At 38.1% G+C, this 21,030-nt stretch overlaps 1 protein-coding gene across 6 annotated transcripts in view; it reads right to left on the bottom strand.

The window, feature by feature from the left end:
* FARS2 (phenylalanyl-tRNA synthetase 2, mitochondrial) overlaps positions 1–21,030 on the bottom strand; it is a 238,406-nt gene that overhangs the window by 216,795 nt on the left and 581 nt on the right. The window contains exon 1 of one of the 6 annotated variants that reach the window (XM_088131037.1): positions 18,895–19,097. The exons of 4 other annotated variants lie outside the window; for them this stretch is intronic. The gene's annotated coding sequence lies outside the window, so the exon portion shown is untranslated. Of the gene's footprint in view, positions 1–14,831; positions 14,978–18,894; positions 19,098–21,030 lie in introns of those variants that run through there. One more of the 6 variants, XM_088131035.1, reaches the window with a different exon arrangement.

Here is a 21,030-nt window from a genome sequence, read left to right as displayed (position 1 = left end):
CTGAAAAAGGATCTTCAGAATATATTTTCCATTCTTGCTTTTGAAAATCCTTTGAATTTACCTACCAAGAACTGTACAGTAGACTGGATTTACGTCTCATACTTAGCTATAATAGGACTTCTGTCACCTTATTTATTACTATGGTACCAAACTGTGCACCATGGGGCCCTAGGTTGCAAACTAACAGGGACACTGCATTTTAAAATTTTGAGGGAAACACAGTGATACTCAACATCTGTCAGGCACTGCGCAAATTGCTAGCCTAGTATTGCTGGATTTCCTTCAAAAATTTAAAATATTCCACAATGCCCCTCTGAATTCTGTTTCTGCTTCTGTTAAGCCCGCAGTTCCCAAACTGTGTGCTGCAGAACTCCAGGGCACCATGGCGGCAGTTTGGGAACTGTGGGGTACCGTGAAAAAAATAGTGAGACATTTAGGGCGCCATGAACCAAGAAAGTTTGGGAATCGCTGGTTTACTATGTTATTAAAACTCAGATCTTATGATTCGTAGCCATGGTTCATGGCTTAACATTATTTATGAAGCTTACCGATCTGGGTTTATTCAAACCATGGTAAACAACATTGTGATTTAACGCTATTAGAGTTACTGAATCACAACTCTTGAATCAGCTGTTCCACCCAGAGAAAATAGGCAAATTAACTCTTTAAGAAAGATAATCTCTTTATAATACTCCTTACCTTACTGACTAAAGAACTATTGGCTCCACTCAGACTGCTCTGTAGAAAATAAGATGGAAGTTGTTGATGAAGATTCTCGGTCATCCAGGTGGAATTATCTGGAGGTTGAGTCACGGCAACTGGACTTCTTTTCTTTTGGTTTGATAGGTTTCGCTGCTTGTCCAAGCAGCTTCTTCAGTTGGACAAGCAGCAAAACCTATCAAACCAAAAGAAAAGAAGTCCAGTTGCCATGACTCAACCTCCAGATAAGTTGGAAGCTATATCTCAAATTATTCCACAATTGATCTTTCATCCACTTATCTTATCTTATCTCCCATTAACTGTAGAATGGATTATTCCAGTTCTATGCCACAACTTGCAAGGGCAAAGAGACCACCATATTCTTCTTAGCATCTCAAAAGCTTTTCAGATATAGATAGGAAAGTGGCTTGCTATCTGGCAACCCAACAGAAAACAAGATAAGATCAAGATCAGAACCTGGTCATGCATGAGGACTTAATTCTTTCCTCTTCCATGGACTTAATTAATGCCAAACAATATTTTTATATATATTACTGCTGAAAAAAGTATTAAATACACGGGTAATTATTGTCAGAGATATGCAAAATATTTCAAAATCAAAAAGGTTCTGACCTCAAAATGGGCTGTTCTGACAACCCCATAGTTAAATGTTGATGTGATCCCATTTTAGAGTTCAAAACGTTTCTGTTAAGAATGGAACCACATCGAAACTTTTTCAGTGAGTCACAGCATCCAATTTCAAACTTGAAACAGCTGTTTCAAATTCAAAACATTTTGTATACTCCGAACTGCAATTAATTTAATTTTTGTCCTAGCCTTGTCCATTTTTTTTTGCATCCCACCCCCTCTGCTTGGAGTTAGTTCTCTGGCATGCCATTCAGAAGCCAAGTGCAGCTTTTAGCCTTAAAAAAGGCTTCTCTCACTTAGCATAATGGTTGCAATGCAAAATTCTGTGCTTAAGAATATTGTTCATTAGAGACAGTATATGCCCTTCCTTATAACTTGGGAAATGATTATGCCTGTATAATAAATAATTTAAGAATCTGAGTACTGTATTTATGACATACAAACTTCTAGCTAAATCTTATCAAATATAATTTCATACTAAATACTACATCTGTCAGAAAAGCTTCTTTCAATGTCATATCTTATTAATGCATAGAAATTTAGCAGATTATTTTTTCTAATCTTGAAATCCTCATTGCAATATCCACTCCTATTTAATAACTACATGAAGCTGCTAAGCAAGGCTATTCATTAACAAAGGGTGAGGTATCATCTGTCTACTGTTGATACCCAGTAATACCTCTCTGCCCCAGGCTGTACCAGTGATGCTGTAAGATGCTTACCCAGTACCTGGAGGCTGTGAAGGTCTGGATAGGTATGAAAAGGTGGTAAATCTGAGGGTCTGAGTTTTTGGACCTCTTGGTTCTGGAGTTGTTCTATCAATAACTTTGGATGGGATAGCACTCCCCCAGAGAGAGTTGGTATGCAATGTCTTCTGGACTTATGACTGTGGAGTCCTTGGGGTTCTCTGAGCTTGGCTGTTTTCTTGCAAACGTTTCATTACCCGGCTAGGTAACATCTTCAGTGCTAGAGTGGAATGAGGTTTGCTCTCTGTTTATATACAGTGGCATGCCCTGCCAGTGTTGGTGGGGGTGTGAGTTTTGTTTTGTTTTATTTTTTTCCCTCTGGTAGTTCCTCCTGCTCAAGGAGCAGTTAGCAGCCATGGCTAAGGCTTTGCACAGATACATCTTGTGCACCACCTGTGCCTGTTCCTCAATTGGAAGGCTCTATTCACGGTTGCTTAAGCCTTAGTCACTTTCTCCTTGGATTACTACAAAGTGCTCTATGTGGGGCTGCCCTTGAAAAATATCTGGAAGCTTCCACTCTAGTTTCTCCAGGCCCAGTCACAAAGACTGCATATAAAATAGAGGCCAAAGTAACTATTTAAACCAAGGGATCGTATTCATTTTGGCCACAGGGCAGAATTTATTATCAATTCTCCATATGCCTGACAATTCTGAGGCTTCCCAATGGCTTGAATGAGTGCAAGATCCCATTCAAGCAGCTGATCAAATTTGAGTATGCAGTCTCATGTAAAGATCATTCCACACCAAACCAATGAAAATGGCACATTAGTTATAGATTTTCTTGAACACTTGCACAGATGTTTTAAATATAGAAATATATCCATAAGTACTGTAAAAGAAGACAATCAAGTAGCCAAGCCAGGTGTCTAAGGCTGAACTCAAGAGGTAGTTAATACTTCTATGAGGGAGGATGAGAATTATCAGGGTTCCTTTCAGTCAGGATTCTGGACTGCCTGCAATGAATGGTTGGGCATTGGACCATTTTGCACTTCTGCCTGATTGGACAGTTCCAATGCATAGTTTCAGGGAAAGAGTGATAAAGTCTGTCATTGCTCCGTATGGAGTACTGCAGGTGCAGTCCTCTCCCCCATGCTATTTAACATCTGTATGAAACCCCATGCTATTTAACAACTGTATGAAACCACTCATATATCAATCTGGAATGATGTTATCATGAGTTTGCTGTTTACATTCAACTGTACATTGCCATCCAGGCCTATACTGCATTTTCCATTCTCTCTTTGGTACCAGCAGATCTAGCAAAGACGTTAGTGCCATTTACTCACTCATTACTGAACTTTAGAGTAAGTTTTGGTGGTCACCATTAATATCTTCTCTTTGCCATGTACAATTTATCTGATACAGGTGGAAGCTTTACAGAGGGAGATCCAAACTTGAAATAGAGAGAAATTTTCTGACTATTAAGAGCTATTAAGAATAGTTTAAGATTATTAAGAGCTATTAAGAAGTAGAACAGCCTATGTCCTGAAGTCATGGATACTCCATCACTGGAGGTTTTCAAGAAAAGAATGGATAGCCATTTGTCCAGGATGGTATGAGGATTCATGCACTTGGCAGGGGGTTGGACTAGAAGGCCTCCAAGGTCACTTCCAACCTTATGATTTTATAATTCTATGATTTTATGAAAATTGACATTACTGTTGGCCTAATAGTAAGGTATGACTCTCTCTTCTATTTAGATTTACCACTTTGTAAACAATAATTTAGATCAAATTATAAGAAGGAAGGAGGTTTTGGTCAATTGAGCTTTTATACTGCCTCTTCTTTCAAAGACAGATTACTGTGTCTATCTGTATAGCTCCCTATCTTCACAGTTATTTTATGTCCAAGTTATTATTTTCAGAACGACAACAAAGTCCCTGCCAGTAACCCAAGCCAGGCCATGCAGTGAAATGTGACCTTGAAAAGGAATTTCAAGATTATTTTTTTAAGAATGGCTTTGCCCTGTATTTCCTTTGCCACCCTATATAAAATTCATTTGCTATTAGTTTTTTTTTAAGACGCCAACACCATTTCAAGAAAAGAAATGTGTCAGTTTATAGTAATTCTTGCATGATGCAAGTATCCTTAAAGCTTCCTCATATTTTCAATCAGTCCTCTACCATTTCAGCATTAAAGTAGCTATTTGCAAACTCTAGCTGGGAATATTTTCTTTAAAAGATCTCTTCTTAACAGAGGAAGCAAAAGTTGCCGAGTGTCACTGATAATTCAAAGAAAGTAAAAAAGAAATTCTTGTTATGTATGTGTTACTGTTGGCAATCATTTATTATGAACACGCTATCCAGCTATTTTCTCTGGCGTTTTATTTTTAAGTTGCCATAGCAACTACCATATAGCACAAAACATATGTTATTCCTGCAGCAGACATTACCTACCAAAATAAACACAATATGAGCACAAACAATTTGTGCATTCTGGCTGTATCATCTGAAACAGTTTCTAATGTTATCAAACATCCAAAATACTGAAGAGGCCTCCTGGCAAACTATTTTCATGTGACCTACAGGTTCTTGTTAAACTTCCAGATCCCCGTTTTCATGCCATTCCTGGCTCTCTTGCTCCTATAGGTTTGCTACCAGCACATCCCTGTCGACAACTGTAAGAAGTACCATTATCTACACAGAACAGTGAAGCTCTTCCTCTCTGAAGATGTAACACCGCTAATCTTGTAAAACAGGACTTTGGGGTGGGGAGTGGCAAACTCTGGATCCAGTCCTTGCAATGCTAGCTAGAAATCATGGCAGGCAGAGAAGCTTCGTATCGTTTTAAGTATGAGGGTTCTTGCTGTTGATTCATTCATGCATCATGGATCATGGCTGTCAACTTCTGAACATAACCAATTTTTGTAAACCCAAGAGTATAATCACACTACTATTTCTATTCACTCTCTGCAGTTTTGAATAGTAGTGATGTAAGGACCTACCAATGATTTTGGGAGAGGGAATTTTCCCCTTTACTACTTTGTTTAAATAAAATTCCACCCTGTGTACAAAGTTCAGTAAAATGGTTACTGCTTTACAACAGGTGGTTATATGAATCGACACTAGGAAATACTACCATTACATCCTAAAAGCAATAGGCCTGGGCTTCACATTCCTTTATAACAAACATAGTGGCAATGTTAGTTCACATGATGTGTATTAATATGTAAAAGTCTTTCCAGATGACATAGCAATGTCACATTGTCTAGGAAGGCTTATCTTGTTCACCCCGCATAAAAGGCAAAACAAAATGTGATCATTTAGTGAGCATATATTTGATTATGTGTCATCAGGTGGTTGTCAACTCTTAGCCACCACATTTTGGAGGTAGATTTTATCCATGAATATTTATATACATACAGTAGTGCAATACACGAGGAGGGAAGGTGGAAATTACTAATGGCATTTGTCACGGAGGCCAAGATCCTTGCCCTGTATATTGAATGCATCCTGTTACTTTTACTACACCAATGCACTTCCAGGTTTTTTAATAATTTTCACCACACTGAGTTTTGTAACAGACCAAGGGAAGTGAGGGGAAGTGAGATAAGCTGTAATGAATTGGATAAAGCATACTCATTTAAAATACGTTTTTAAATAACATATCTTTTAAAAATGAATTCAGTCTCTTTATAGTCACTCAAGATGTCATTCAAGATAAACATAAATGAAAAAAAACGAACACTTTTTTCTTTTCTTTCAGAGTTTAAGAGAACCACACTCTGTGTCGTATTTCAGAATAAAATTAATACCTTAAGATGCAAGCTTCTTCATAACAGATTTGGCAACAGAGAGAAAAAATAAGATAGCTAAGATCAAATGACTGCAGCAATCAGACGGACAGAAAAGAAAATTGCAAATAGCCTTTCAAGATGGAAAGGAAATGTTTCCACGTCTTTTTATACTATGGCAGTGCTGGCCCCATGTGGACTAGTAATGCAACTGGTTGCACGCCCACGGCTGTTGGGAAGTGGGTTGGCTTGATATGGTTAGACAGGAAGAGATCGGCAGCTGCAGTGGAATCTACTTCCACTGGGGCTGCGGCTGCTTCCCCTTTAAAATCAAATACAGACTCAGCTTCCATGCCTTCTAGCAGGGGACAGGAAGGACTGGAAAGAGGCTTTTTAAATGGTAGGGCAGGAGTTATTTTTCTGTCAGTTTAACACATATTGAAGAATGCTTTCACAGGAAACAATAAATCTCTTGCCAGAACAAACAATAACACACAATGCATGTACACACAGCTCAAAGGCTTTAAAACAACACTAGCGTTGGACAGTACGCGTGTACAACAGACACCAAGCTTATTATATGCATTGGCCAACAGATTACAAGACATTCTTGCAAGTCTGTGTTTTATGTTGCCATAGTAAAAAAAAAAAAAAAAGAGGGGGTTAAGAGAATATTTTAAAAATTAACTTGTTCAAAAACAAAAATAATTTTCTGCTCCAGATATATCACCTCTTCAGTCACTCAAACCCTGTGTCCTGAAATATGCCAAATTTCTGTCCAAAGATAGCCAGAAATATATAGTTTAATGGAAAATAATGAATTTTTGCATGTAGCAATGCAGTTAAGAAAATGCCTAAAGTATTAGTGGCTTAACAATTGTGGCACAACAACAAAGAGTCACTGGGAGTCAGGCAGTATGTTGTTGTTGTTATGGTTGGTCATACAGTCAGCCAGATGTTTAGACTGGATATGGCATCTTTATGCACCTATCGAGTCCTTCCCAAGGACCTGAGACAGGCAGATGTTGTTGTCTGATGGTGTTAAAGGTAGCATCGCAGGATGTAAGCTGTAAGTAAAGCTGCCTTTTGCAACTGACTGATGGTGATTTTGTCAATGCTGATGGTGTTCAAGTGGTGCTCCAGACATTTTAGGATTGTCCCTAAGGCGCCTATAACTATTGGTACTATCTTTGCTTTCTTTTTCCATAGTCGTTTTACTTCTATTTGCAGGGGTTTTTTTGTTTTTTGGTGATTTTCTCTTCCCTTCCCTTCCCTTCCCTTCCCTTCCCTTCCCTTCCCTTCCCTTCCCTTCCCTTCCCTTCCCTTCCCTTCCCTTCCCTCCTTCCTTCCTTCCTTCCTTCCCTTTCTTCCTCCTCTTCCTCCTCCTCCTCCTATCATCATCATTATTATTATTATTATTATGGCAATTCTACAAAAGACCATTACAGTAAAATAGCAAAACCAAAAGCAAAAATCTCACTACTCAGATTATATAGGACTTTTAACAGAAGGAAAAGGAAACACTTGAAACTACTTTTCTATCCTAAAGAAACATTAAGGAAAAAATGTTCCCACCACACCTTGCATTTAGAAAACAAAATATTCATCAGATAAATAATTGTTTATTATCCTACATGATAAACGACTGTATAAGGAAAAGCAGACATAAAGCAGACAAAAGCAGACATAATTTTTTGGAATAGCTGAAAGGAAGGCCCAATTCATACATAATGTGAAACTGTGATGAGTCACAGACTCATGCTCTTTCCTCCCCTCCTCTTTAAACTATTGTATTTGGAAGAGAAAATAAGCCAGTTCCTTAGTATGTCTGAGGTAAAACAAAAGCAGACAAGGAAGGCTCAGCAATTCTTAATCAAGTTAAGCTGTTTCCTGAACTAATAATGCATGGATAGGAATGCAGGTATCCTTTAGTGTGAGCACTTTTTCAAATTATGTGATGCAGTTTTTCATTTACAAGTACATACTGAATCCATACAAAAAAAATCTATTTAATAGTAAACTATGTACAAAAGTCCTATTTTATGAAAAAGCATCTTAACAATTCTGTACCTTTTACTTTAAGAAATGAATAGAACAGGCTAACAAAATAGATTTTAAACCCCACTCAATCAGGGGCTCCAGGTTGGTTTGTTTAACTAGCAGATTCTGTGACCTGAAAAAAATGTTGAAACCCCTTGCTCTAGAATCAAGCGAAGAAAAGGTCACATTTTTATTATCAGCTCATGCTGACCAGACTTTTTTTTTTTTTTTACTATGGCAGGTTTAATATTGTGGGTCAACTACTTGAAGGCCATGACAATTGCTGGTAAGAGAGATCAACTCATTTAGCATCGTGAATGTTCTGCATTAACTCACGTTCTCATTATTTTGCATTTTGCTTTCTGTAAACTTTGCTTATTGACCTATGGCTGACCTGGACTGAATTGGACTTGCATAGAGCCAAAAGCAGGTATAGGGTTTCCAGGATGTAATTCTCAAATATAGTGAGGAAAAACTAATGAAGTGGTTATGAAAAGATCCCAAGCCTTAATTATACTGAAATCAGGTTGATCTTCTTGAAACTTTTTGAAACATGATGGAACAGACTTCAAGTATCTCTTTTGGGTGGGAAGAATGGTTTCCCCTGCTGTGGTAATGGACTTGTCTTGTTTCAGGCTGTTTATGATCTTGTCAGAATTAACTCTCAATATGTGAAACAGACACTTATTGGAAACAGACTGATCAATACATTCCTGCAATAAATTTGGATCAAAATGTGATCTCTGTTCCTGGTTTGATTACTAACTATAGTCGAAACAATTTATAGCTCCCCAGTTGTAAAGAAGAGCTCTGGTGTTTGAAAAATTAGAAGCAGAAATTTCCAACCCATCTTTGGAGCAAAGACCATGAAAAAGGCTCACAGCTGTATATTTACCAGAAGGAAACTGAATACCTATTGGAGCAGATAAACATCTTTCTTGTGTGTGGCTTCTTTTAATGGACATGAGAGATAAATAGGCCAGGGATCTAACCCCTCTCTAAAACTGCAAAGACAAACATGTATATATATATAGAATTTGAGGTGATGGAGCAGACCTGAACATAGAGCACAAATCTAGATAGATAGATTGATTGATTGATTAATTGATTGATTGATAGAGCCAGTTTGGTGTAATAGTTAAGGCCAGGAGTCAACACTGACTCAAAGTTACCAATATAAACATAAATACTGCATAAATATATAGAGGGAAAATGAAACACAAAGTGCAGAATACATTTCTCAGGCATGAGGATTTGAGGAATACAGAAACAAGGCTAATATAACTGATACTGCAAACAATTTTTGCAGCAGGCACTTTAAAACAGCTGGTTTGAAGAAAGAAAGAGATTGGGAAGCAAAGTAAGTTTTCCACGGAACACATTAATTGACTAACTGGAGAGCTGAATCAAGAACTGGCCTATTTTGATGCAATTTATGAACAAATCATGAAGAAATAAGTGGAAGAGCCAAAGATCTCACTACAGGGCAAAATAGAAAAACTGAACATTTAATAACTATCCCAAAGCGTATTTCTTTTGCCTTGAACAAAGTGCAGTTAAATTAATATTTTACTTTTCATGTTGCTAACTTCGGAAGGAATTGACTGTAACCTTGGAAAGAGAAATAGGCAATGACAGAGTTAAATTACAGGCTCTAAAAAAGCAAATGGAACAACTATTGTCTCTGGTTCATTTTCTTGCCAATTATTCTCAGAGCTAGAACTGGGGTCAATCCTTAACGGCTGAAGAATAGGATTGGGCTCTGGCGTGAACATCCCACAATCATTCTTCCATAATACCAACTAAATAATAATTGTCAGGGCAAAGGGTAATGTTTAGAAAGAAAGTCACTTAAACATTTGGATTTAGAGGTCGCTGAAGTAGCAACAGTCAATTCTACCGCTAGTATAGAAAGAGTGTTTTCTCTTCTTTGGTTAAATTCATTCAAAATAGAGAAGCAGTCTGGGAAGTAATAAAGCAAAAAAGCTGTCCTCCTTTTCCAGATTCCAAATAAAGACATTGATTAGTTTATCACTGATACAGTCATTTTTGTTGACTGACATTGTCTATTGTTTATGTTTATAAAACACTATTTAAAAATAAAATGAATTAAAATGTATGCGCAACTTTAATAATAATATTTTTATTTTTGTTGAAAAAAACTAACCAGAGCAAAGTTATTAGTACAATTAGAAAGCTGATAATTGTTCAAGAGCATCATGGCAGAAATATTCTATAAACATTCACAATAATTAAGTGAACTGAAACTGATTAAACTCTTAGGAGTTTATAAGTATATGCTTTGAGGTACTAAGATCATCCAATTTTTTAGTGAAAATTAATCTGAAAAATATAACTAAATATTTATTTTACATACTATGCACCATTTAAATTGAAATGTATGCCTTTCTCCAAGCACTGAAGCATATGTACTCAGATTATATCAAACAACAAGAATGCATTTTTATTCAAACCGATAATATATCCTGAGTCTTCCCAATTAGTGTTTTAAATCATTACTTGAATCAAATCTACCCCATTTCTTATTTTATCTAAACCAGATTTTAAAAGTTGTTCTGTTGCTCACTTTATTCTTCCTTTAACTAATTGTCCAAAGAGAAGCAAAGACTTGTTTTAAAAAGGAAGACACGTCCCTTTGGGAAAACTCTTAGTGGACAAGCATATCTGAAACAGTGTAGTGCTACAGACTAGTTACAGTATAGCTTGCTGAGCTTTGCACAATGGCACACATAGGTTTAGAATAAAATAATTCATCTAACCTTTATTTTTCATTGCATATATACAAAATCAGTTGACGTGCTTAGAAATCAGCTATTTTCTGTTCACATCAATACTGCTGCAATTCATTTTTACTTCTTATAGCTCCCCTTTGTGGAAAATAGAAAATACTGCAGATTGAATGCTAGCTTTTATTCCTGATATTGTATTAATTGGGTTTACTTCCTCATAATTATGTATAGATGATATTTATATATTTTATTATTTTAATTTTTTACCGAAAATATTCATGTCAAACAAAGGCATTGGTCATGATCCAGAGAACTATACATAGTGAACGATAGAACATGCAGCAATCTATACCCAACAATAGGAAAGCAAAGATTCATTCTAATTGGTCACAATCGGAAATCCAGTAAACAAGATTCATTTCCAATTAAAATGTATGGTAGGCACATTTTGGTATATTCATGTGAACTTCACGTTAATTTAGTGAGTCCACCATTTTTCAGTTATCGCTGAAGCCCCCCCCCCAATGTTCACTGCTCACTTAAATGAGTAATGTAATTAATTTTAATCTCATGGCAATATGCCTTTGCAAATATGAAGAAAATGACATCCACAAGGGAAAAAATGCTGGATCTACTTAAGGCACAGATTACATTATTTTTACCTCCATAAGCATCTAAGTTGCCCACAATTTGTGTTCCATTACTGTCATTACATGTTGTATGTATAATCATACTATATAGGGTTGACACCATAGTTAAGCCCACTGAGAAAATCACTTCTAGGGGCAAATGCTACAGGCCAATTGGTAGCAATATTCATGTAGTGTTTGCAGGGCCTATTTCCCCACAGAAAAACCATCTGCATAACTAGTTGAAATAATTAAGACATAATTCCAACAACGCTGCTGAAAGCAGAAAATTGACAAGGGTACGTGGTAGAAGAGATCTGTGAGAAATACAGATCAAACCACAGCCTCATTGATATTTAAATCTGTTGTATCCATCCTATTTCAACAGAGCCATGTCAAAACACCACCAAGAGATAAATTAATGAGAGAGAAATTGAAATATTCCGGGTTGGCATTATGAAGAGATGATTTATTGACCAGCAGAGATAGCTAGTTTCAGTCATTTTTTATTTTGAAGAAAACCCATCTCATTTTAAAATCTCAGTGTTACAAATATCACTCCACAAAACATGCCCCTTAAAAGTTAATAGCCAATTCACATACTCTTTCCTTTTTAATTTCATTCATGTATTTATTTCCAAGTCAATGAAGGCTTTTATTGGGGAGAGGGGAAAGGAATCTTAGCCCAACATATGTTTACAAAAATCATTTTTGTATTATCAAATGTTGCAATTTATTTCATAATATCATCGATGCAAGGGGAAGGACAAGAACAAGCAAACTGTAAGTTACAATTAATATACTACATCTACTCAGTTTTAGGCAAAGAAAACTTCACACAGTTTATGTCATTCAGATTAAAGTTGCTCATTTAATTTAGATCCTGCCTTTCTAATTAAATGAGAACTCAAGGCAACTAATAGAACTAAAAAGAAATATAAGAAAGGTTATTTTAATAAACAGTTAAAAGTATGGTATAAGAGATGTACCTGTACATATTTTCTAATGAGAGGCACGCACAACTCTCAAGAAAGTGTGTTCCACAATGCGGAATGTTTTCTGTAGAGGTGTGCTGGATTTAGATCTGAAGTGTGCAAAGATGCTTCGGATAATGCATGGGCATCCTCGCATTACCTGTCAGCAGCTCCTTAAAGGAGGTACAGTTTTTCCTGGGGTCATTAAGAGGCTGCGCAGGAAAATACACATTTGAGTTAAGCAGGTGTTAAGAAATAGCTGAAAGGTAGAGCAAAGGTGCCAAAACACCATTGCCACTTTGGGTCTGAATACTGTATGCTCCAGACAGCAGAGTTGCCTTCACAAAGTCCTGTCCCCCATTTTTTAATGGTGGGCTAACTTCTTAACAGGCAAGGCTGTCCTCCATTGGCACACTCTAAGCCATTTTGAGTTTCAAAGGTTAACATCAGTACCTTGTGCCTGGTAACCATCCAGCAACCAGTGCAGACCTTTCACTGTACTTTGCAAAGGTTAGCAGTCTAAATGCCCCATTTAATCCAACTGCAAACTGCCTCTTTTACTCCAACGGTTTTAATGATAATCCTATGTAATATCAGTGACAAGCAGTTATAGTTGCAAAGGACCAGAGAAATAAATCAGTTTCACTGCACTCTCTTTGCAATCCATTTTCTCAATCCTTCTAGCCAATCCCAAAGCTGCAGGCACCACATGTATGGAGAATGGAACTGCAGAAAACTGGAAGTCAGCTCAAGTAGTATGGAATCAAGTATATGGGGTACTTCACTTGGCACTGCCCCATCTCAACTTGTTACACTTGCTGAGCCCTCCTTACAAAAAAGCTTCTCACAATAACCTTTGGTGGTTTCACCAGGAGAAAAAGATCTCTACCTTGCCATGGTTCTGTTCTAACCAGCAGAGCCAAGCTAAGAACTACAGAATCAATCACAGTTTCAACTATTTCAACAATGGCATACCCTTGCATCCTTAATCCTTGTGAGGAATTCCAGCTGCTCCTGAGTTGCTCTGGCTACCATAAAATGGATATTAAAAGTTGGAAAAAACACACGCACAATGGAAAAAATATGAAATCATGTAAGTCTGTGTTTGCTTAACCCCCCTCCTTGGAAAATATCACAGTGAATAACTGAGTATCACTGGGTGTTTACACTCTCTCCCTTAAGAGCTGAATGCTATGTCATAAAACTGAAAGTAATTTAACACAAAATAAAAAGCAGCACATGACAATATTACAGATATACCCTAGAGAATGCAACAGTTGCTTCCATCTACATGATCTCCGCAGGTATTATGTTCAAACTGGTTAGTCTGCTATTACATCTTCAGACTATTATTAAGCATCCCAGATAGCTGTCTTTACAACCTCTCCACATTGCTCAATTATTATGAAACTTCATAAAAGACAAGGAGGCGGCCCTGTCAGATTCCTGTCATATAGAACAGGGCATCCACAGAAGCTAACTCTGCACCCAGAGGCAACAGAGGCTCAAGGACTCAATTGTTCTTTCATATGCTCCACAACTGTACTGAGTAACCAGAATGAGAGATTATAATTGCACCCAGACTATACAGGTAGTCCTTGTTTAGCAACTGCCTTGTTTAGTGATGGCTTGCAGTTATGATGGTGATGAAAAGTAACTTTATGACCAATCCTCACATTTACGACCTTTGCAAGTCTGTAAAGCAAAGGAAAGCTGAAGGAAGATCTTAAGCACAATCGCAGCTTCACTTAATGGCTGTTTCACTTAATGACTGAGTTACTGGTCACAATTGTGGTTGCTAAATAAGGACTACCTGTAATATACCATCAGTGAGAAGGTCCAAGAATGTTTGATGTTTGTATAGCTATTTGTACAGAAGCGTGTATTTTAAATGTGTTAGAACTGGCTTCTTTGTCCCTTTCTACTCTTAGCTGACTGCCCAATCTTCATTTTTATTTATTTTTTCTTACAGCTCATACCCCCTTGGCTTTTCTGCTTGAAATGTGTACCTTTCACTGGGCTCAATTCCTTCTGTTCATTGTTTCATTTAGCACCACTATTCCAAGGCCTTCCACCTCCATGTATTGTCTTTTCTGTCTGTCTCCTTCTCATCTCTATTCTCGCTCTAACAGTTTCAGATCTTCAGCATTTACAGAATTATTGTTTATATCATGTCAGGATTTTTTCTCTAAAGCTCAGTAGAAGTAAGGATACAATGTCTAGTTCAAGTGTCAACCAAGTGAGAGAAAAAGAGTTATGCAAGGGGCAACAAGTACTAGCTGAAATATTTTATGCTGGCCTTTATGTACACACTCTAAGTTTTTAAAACCTGTTGTTTTCAGCAAATAGGAAAATATCCCCAAAAGCTTAAAATTATGTGGAGACTGGTCTCCCAATGTAGAGAGTGCAACGAATAGCCTTGATGGAGAAAGGGAAGATCCATTACCAAGGCAATGAACAGATAAGCATGGCTTAAGCCTATATGAACACAGAAATTTACAAAAACATCCCCCTAATTCTCAAGAAGATAAAAGAGGGAGGAGAGGAAACATATATAGACTTGCAAGGGTCTGTTACTATAGCTATTGTAACAAAAATAGTTTTAGGCTTACATGGCATCTGTTTCACGGTCTGGTCTACCTTGTAGGGCTGACATCCAGTTAGGTTTGGTTTTTTACAAAATGGTTGGACTCTGGTCATCTCTCATCTGTTTCCTATATATAGTATACTTTCTCTCCAGGGCCAGTAGAATGGTTGCAAGAAAGCAGCAGCAGCAGCAGCAACAACCTTTAATGGAAAAGATGCTGAAGTCTTTGTTTGTATCAGAAGGCCAAAGGGAAGTAGTGTAATTTGGGAAGAGCTTGATCACAGTCCTGAGAAGCCACTGCAAAGGACTCTTTGGTGAAGCATTTGTGAAAAAGGATATTTTTAAAATCTACATTACTATTCCTGGGAGGAAAACAACTGTACTAAGAAGCCTGTGGCAGTTACTGAGCATGTAAGAATATAAGCCACAGTGCAGAATACACTTCAGACAGAAAAAAATGTGTCTCTGAGGAAGGTCGACAATTCTGGAATCAGAAAGAGAAATCTGCCCTGTACTTTATGTCTTTTTAATTTAATCAAATTACTAGATATCTCAATTGCCAAAGTAGTTCTAAGTGGTATTCAGAGACTAAAGAATTAAAACAGGAAAAAAACATCTGTGGCCACAATTGGAAATAAAGGTAGACTGCCATCTTTCCAAACTCTTATTTTTTTCTATTCTATCTGCAGTGATTATAATAACAACCAATCAAATGTATACCAAATTATTTGACTCTTATATAGTGCTATTTTTTAATTTTCTTTCCCATTCTTATCCCATCTTTGTTAACTTGCTATCTGCAATTAAAAGGGTACATTTTGGGCTCTTTTCCTTGCAGCAGCTAACTTGAAAAGAGACTTTATGGGACTGGTAAGAAAGATCTTCTTTCAGAGAATAGTGGCAGTAATGCTAGGGAGCTTCCTCTTTCTCATGTTATCGGCAGCGGTAGGCGCTAGCAGCAGGATCCACCCTGTTTTTTTCACAACAGTCTTCCACTGCCTCTGCCCAAATAAAACAGAAGAAAAAGTAGAACAACAGGAGAAGAAATAAACCTCCGGATAAATTTGCATCAGATTGCATTGCACATCTCCATAATGTATTAATGGACCAAACAAGACTCTATTGGAGGAATCTTGGAGGAACCCTTGCCCCCGCCCCCTGGAATATTCTCCCCTCAGAAGTGCAGCAGGCCCCGACCCTCCCGGCTTTCTGGAAAGAACCGAAGACCTGGTTCTGCCAGCTTGTGTGGGGCAAGAAGAGTTTTAAACAACCCTGGGGGTGGCTGGCGCCCTGATGATGTTCCCCGAGCCTAATTTTTAGCTACTATCAATTACCTTGGAAGATACTTACTATTTATATAGGACTAATTGTTACATTGTATTTTAATATTTACTTTCCTGTAAACTGCCCAGAGTCGTTTTCTAATGAGATGGGTGGTGAAAAAATTGATATATAAATAAATAAATAAACTGTCTGGGTGGAGAAAATAGATGTAATCAACAAAATGGAGGCCGTGCTCCCTTTCTCCCTGTCTTTCACATGTGACCTGGGTCAAACCCAGCTCCATGCTTTGCCAAATTCTGTCAGACCCAAACTGACTCTCCCTGCCCCAGATACTCCCCCTGCAAAGAACAGAAGCCTCCTCACCAGCTCACAGCACACCCCAAGGCCCTAATAAGGGAATTGCAACAGAGAAACCCCAGCCTCCCATCCTCAATCAGGGACACACCCCTGATTAGCTCAACATTCCATCTCCTTAATGATGGGCTTCCCCAGCTCTGCTGCCCTCCTAAAAGGGCCACCTTGCCTTAAAAAAAAAAAAAAAAATCATGTACAGGGACAAGGACCTGCCCAGCTTCCCCGAAAGTTGCCAGCCTATCAGATCCCTAGGATTTCCCACCCTACAGCCCTCAACTTCTATAAAAAATCTTTGCTTTTCCATCGTTTGGGATTCCTTTCTTGTAAAGTTGGTACCCAACAATCATTGAATAAGCAGTTGATTATTTCTTCTCAGTGTTGTGTTGTATTCTTCTGATTTTTCATGACACTGTCAACAGCAGGTTTTTATCTACATACTAGGAGTCAGCAACCCAAGATTCAACCACTCAGGGATCTTTTAAAATGTATGTATTCATTACATAGATATTCTTCCTTTTCTCCAGGAACTCAGGGTCATGTACTTAGTACCCCAATCCCCCCAATTTCATGCTGTCAACAGCAACCCTGTAAGGTTAGCTGGACTAAGAGATAGTGGCTGTGTTCATACCATACTTAATCATAGTCCACTTTCCCATGGTTCACTCAATTGATAGAAGTTACTAGGCTTGCACCACAATAAAAACAATAAAACAAACCCCACAGACTGGATTCATACTACACTAAGATATGGTTGGCTAGTTTCTGGTTCACGGTGTCATATGAACACACCCAGTGACAGGCGCAAAGCTACCCCATGAGCATCCATGGTCAAATGTGGATTTGAACCTGGGTGCTCCCGCTTCTAGTTCAAAAAGGAAATGTAGGTTTTCCATTGGAATTTTATCTAAAAAGAGTATCATGAAAACATTACAAAATACAACATATAAAAACAAACCACCCTACTTTAGCTTTATGCCAAGAGTGCAAACATGCAGCCAACACTCCCCAATAATAAAATAGTTATAAAATAAGTACATTATACATATATAATAAAAAGTGGCTCTAGCCCCATCCATACAACCTACCGGAATACTTATACTCCAATAGCTCCTATATTTGATTTAGTATAAGGTGTAGGTATAGCATACAGTCCCAATTGATAAATAAACATATCAAGTAATGTATATCAGTGGTACATGCACAAAAAAATAAAGAAAACATGATTTCTATGGCATATCAATACTGAAAAAATTCCAGAACAGGGTAAGCCACAATAATATAAAGTAGACATCTATATTTGAGCTACCTTTATTGAACACAATTCTAGGTGAGAATATAAATGTTTCTTAGATTTCTACCCTGCTATTCCTTCAGGAACTCAAGGTAGCATGCATAGCACTCCCTCCAATTTCCTCCGACTACCCCCACCTTGGGCTAAGGTGACTGAGCCAAAGTATCCAGAGAGCTTCCTTGGCTGAGGAATTTGGGTCTTGTTGGTGCCAGTCCAACACCTGAAGAACCACACTACACTGGTTCTCAAATATCTCACTGAAGTTAATAAAGAATGCACAGAATTTAATGTAACTTAGTAAGGGGAGGATCTTTGGCTGAAGCACTTTTAAATGTTAATTGCTATAAACATCTTTAAAAAGAGATGGGGTCAAAAGAAATGTATGCGTATAATGCTTCTGTTACTTTTCATTACTGAAATAAAAACCATCAGATTCAATTCCTTCAATGAAATTATCATTTTTGTTCAGAACTGCAAGATGAAATGGAAGAATACTACCTTCTTATATTGACTCATGCCTATATTAATATAGTTCTCTTGTGGATTACTGCAATGAGTTCTACATGGGGCTGCCCTTGAAGACCACTTAGAGGCTACAGTTGGTCCAAATGCAGCTGCAAAATCAGTTTGGGTACACCTTAGCACATCCATGTGACACCTTTGCTCCGTGGGCTGCACTGTGTATCAGCTGGCTTCTGGGTACAGCTCAAATGTTGATTGTCATCTCTAAAGCCAGTTGAGAGCCTGACTATTTATGGGGCTTCCTTTCTCCAATTGTTTCTGTCTGCCTTATATGATCAGGCAAGGTGGCTATGCTCTGGCTCCAATTATCTAAATCAGTGATTCTCAACCTTTTTGAAGCTGCCGCCCCCCTAAGGAATGGAAAATTTTTCAACACCCCCCTTTGTGAAAAACCTGTAATTTAAGGTATGGGGAGGGGGGAGGAATTACTGAATTATAAAAGGCAAAAATTTTAAGTAATTTTTTTCAGTAGACTTACACACCAAATTTGTTCGATTTAACTCGATACTTTTGCCCTGGAAGGTAATTGCATTCCTTTAATTAAAATTAAAATGACTAATGCAAAAAAAATGCTTAAATGCTCTTTCTCAAAATTAATAATTCACGACCACGATAAAGAACTAATAAGCGCACTTACCTAGCCGACCGGCCAAATAAACAATGAAAGTAAATCGAAACTGAGGGGAAAAAACAGAAATGAAGCGAACGAAAAGCAACTCAAGAAACATGGGTCAAATCAAACATTCATATTGAAAGGACGCTCAATGCACGCACTGCGATTAATCGTGCGGGAAGACAGCTGACGCATGCGCTGTGCTGGTTGGGATCGGAGAAGAATCGTAGTGTCGAGTTCTTCAAGGTCAGCCTACCTAGAATACAAATTCGTCTCACCATTCTTAGAAGTGCGTGAGGGCAGCCGTCGCGTAAGTTCGTTTTATTGCTGGTACAAATGGTGTAAACCGGATAATCGATTTAATAAATTTTGGGGGGAGTTTTAAAATTAAGTTCGAATGCCAAAACATGCTCATCGGCCCTCTACTGCCCAAAACATGCCCACCGCCCCCTTAACGCCCAAAACAAGTTCACCACCCCTCAGCATCCTCCCACCGCCCCCCGGGGGGCGGTACCGCCCCCGTTGAGAACTAATGATCTAAATACTGTCATCTCGTGGGGCCCTGGAGTTGTGCCTTTTCTGCCCCTGCTCCAGCCCCTGGAAAACTATCCTGCTAAAGAATTGCCTGGTCCCAACCACACCATCCTTCAGAAAACTAAAAACTTGGCTTATCTCTATTTCTTACCAAATGCTTTGAATCTGATTTTGTATATTTATTCTTAATGAGGCTTTAACTCTGGACGTCACCATCTCCTATTTGGCAGCCTTATAAATCTAATAAATTATGATTATTATTAATGTGCATTTCAGTATGTAATTAGAAAGTAGGATTTTCTGTTCTGGCACCCATTCTGTGGAACATTCTCCTCCTAGAAATCAACTTCACTGCAATTGTCCATAAAGGCTGCACAGCAATTTAGGGCACATTGTAAATCCTTGGCTCCCAAGCCGCTCAACCCATGATCAACCACAAAAAACTAAACTTCTGCAGCCTTCTTGTGAGGAGCAGCTCTTCCAGAGCACAAGTGGGTAATCCCCCAATTTCTCCTTCCTGTGGAGAAATTTCTGTCAGCCAGAACTGTCTCCTGGCTGGCAATTCCATTGCTGTGCTGTCTCTGCTTGCAGAGCCACTCACAAAGAAGTCTAACCGACTAGTTAACAGTTTGGTGTGCCATAAACCACACTGAAAAACTCATTATGTTCTTCATACAGAGAAAGTTGACTTGACTAAAGATAATCATGGATAAGTATGTTGTATGAATACAGGTAGTCCTCACTTACCAACTGCAATTGGGACTGGTAACTCCACTGCTAAGCGATGCAGTCATTAAGCGAAGCATCACCTAACCACACCCGACTTACGATGTCAGTTCCACTGCTGTTGTGAAGCACAACCTCATGTGACCATGACTTGCGACTTACTGCTGGCTTCCCCACTGAGTTTGCTAGGTAATCATGTGACTGCAAGATGCTGTGACCAGCGTAAATGTGACAAGGGGTGCTGTGATAGCCATAAGTTTGAGGACCAGTCATAAATCTACTCTTTCAGCACTGTTGTAAGTTCAAATGGTCACTGAACAAGACAGTCGTTACCCGAGGACTACTTGTATAGCTTTTTATACGTTTCACTCTGTAGAATTTATTTTAATTTAGCTTTACATGGCTAATAGTATATAAATATTATAGATCCCTTTAGCCTAAAAAAAAAAAACCCACAAATCAGAGAAAATTACTGTATAAGATTTGCTTCATCTTGACAGCTTCAGTAGAACAACAGGGTGCAAATGGATAGCGAATACACAAAAAGAGATTACATATAAAGATTTTTCACGTTATAACATAGAGGTAGATTACCTGCTTCCTTCAAGATATTCTGAACCAACTTCCTACAATCTTTAGCTATTGTCCACATTGGTTACCATGATGGGAACTGGATGGTACTAGTTTATTAGAATGAGTGCATGAGTGGAGGAGCAGGAATCCATTTAATAGCTGTATTCCATATATCTAATCAGCATAACCCGCAGAAGGAATAAATCAATAAATGCAGAAGCCAGATTGATGGGTATTCATTATGCATATATTGTAAATCCTGATTCATTCACAAGTCACGTCGAACACGTGCAGTGTTGGCTTCTGTACTATAACTACATACGTTCA

The sequence above is a fragment of the Python bivittatus genome, unplaced genomic scaffold (genome assembly GCF_059951505.1).
Source record: "Python bivittatus isolate LINGU-HERP-01145 unplaced genomic scaffold, Pbiv_v1 ctg000840_np1212, whole genome shotgun sequence".
NCBI lineage: Eukaryota > Metazoa > Chordata > Lepidosauria > Squamata > Pythonidae > Python > Python bivittatus.
The sequence above is the reverse complement of the archived record's forward strand: the minus strand, read 5'-3'. Positions and strand labels throughout refer to the sequence as shown.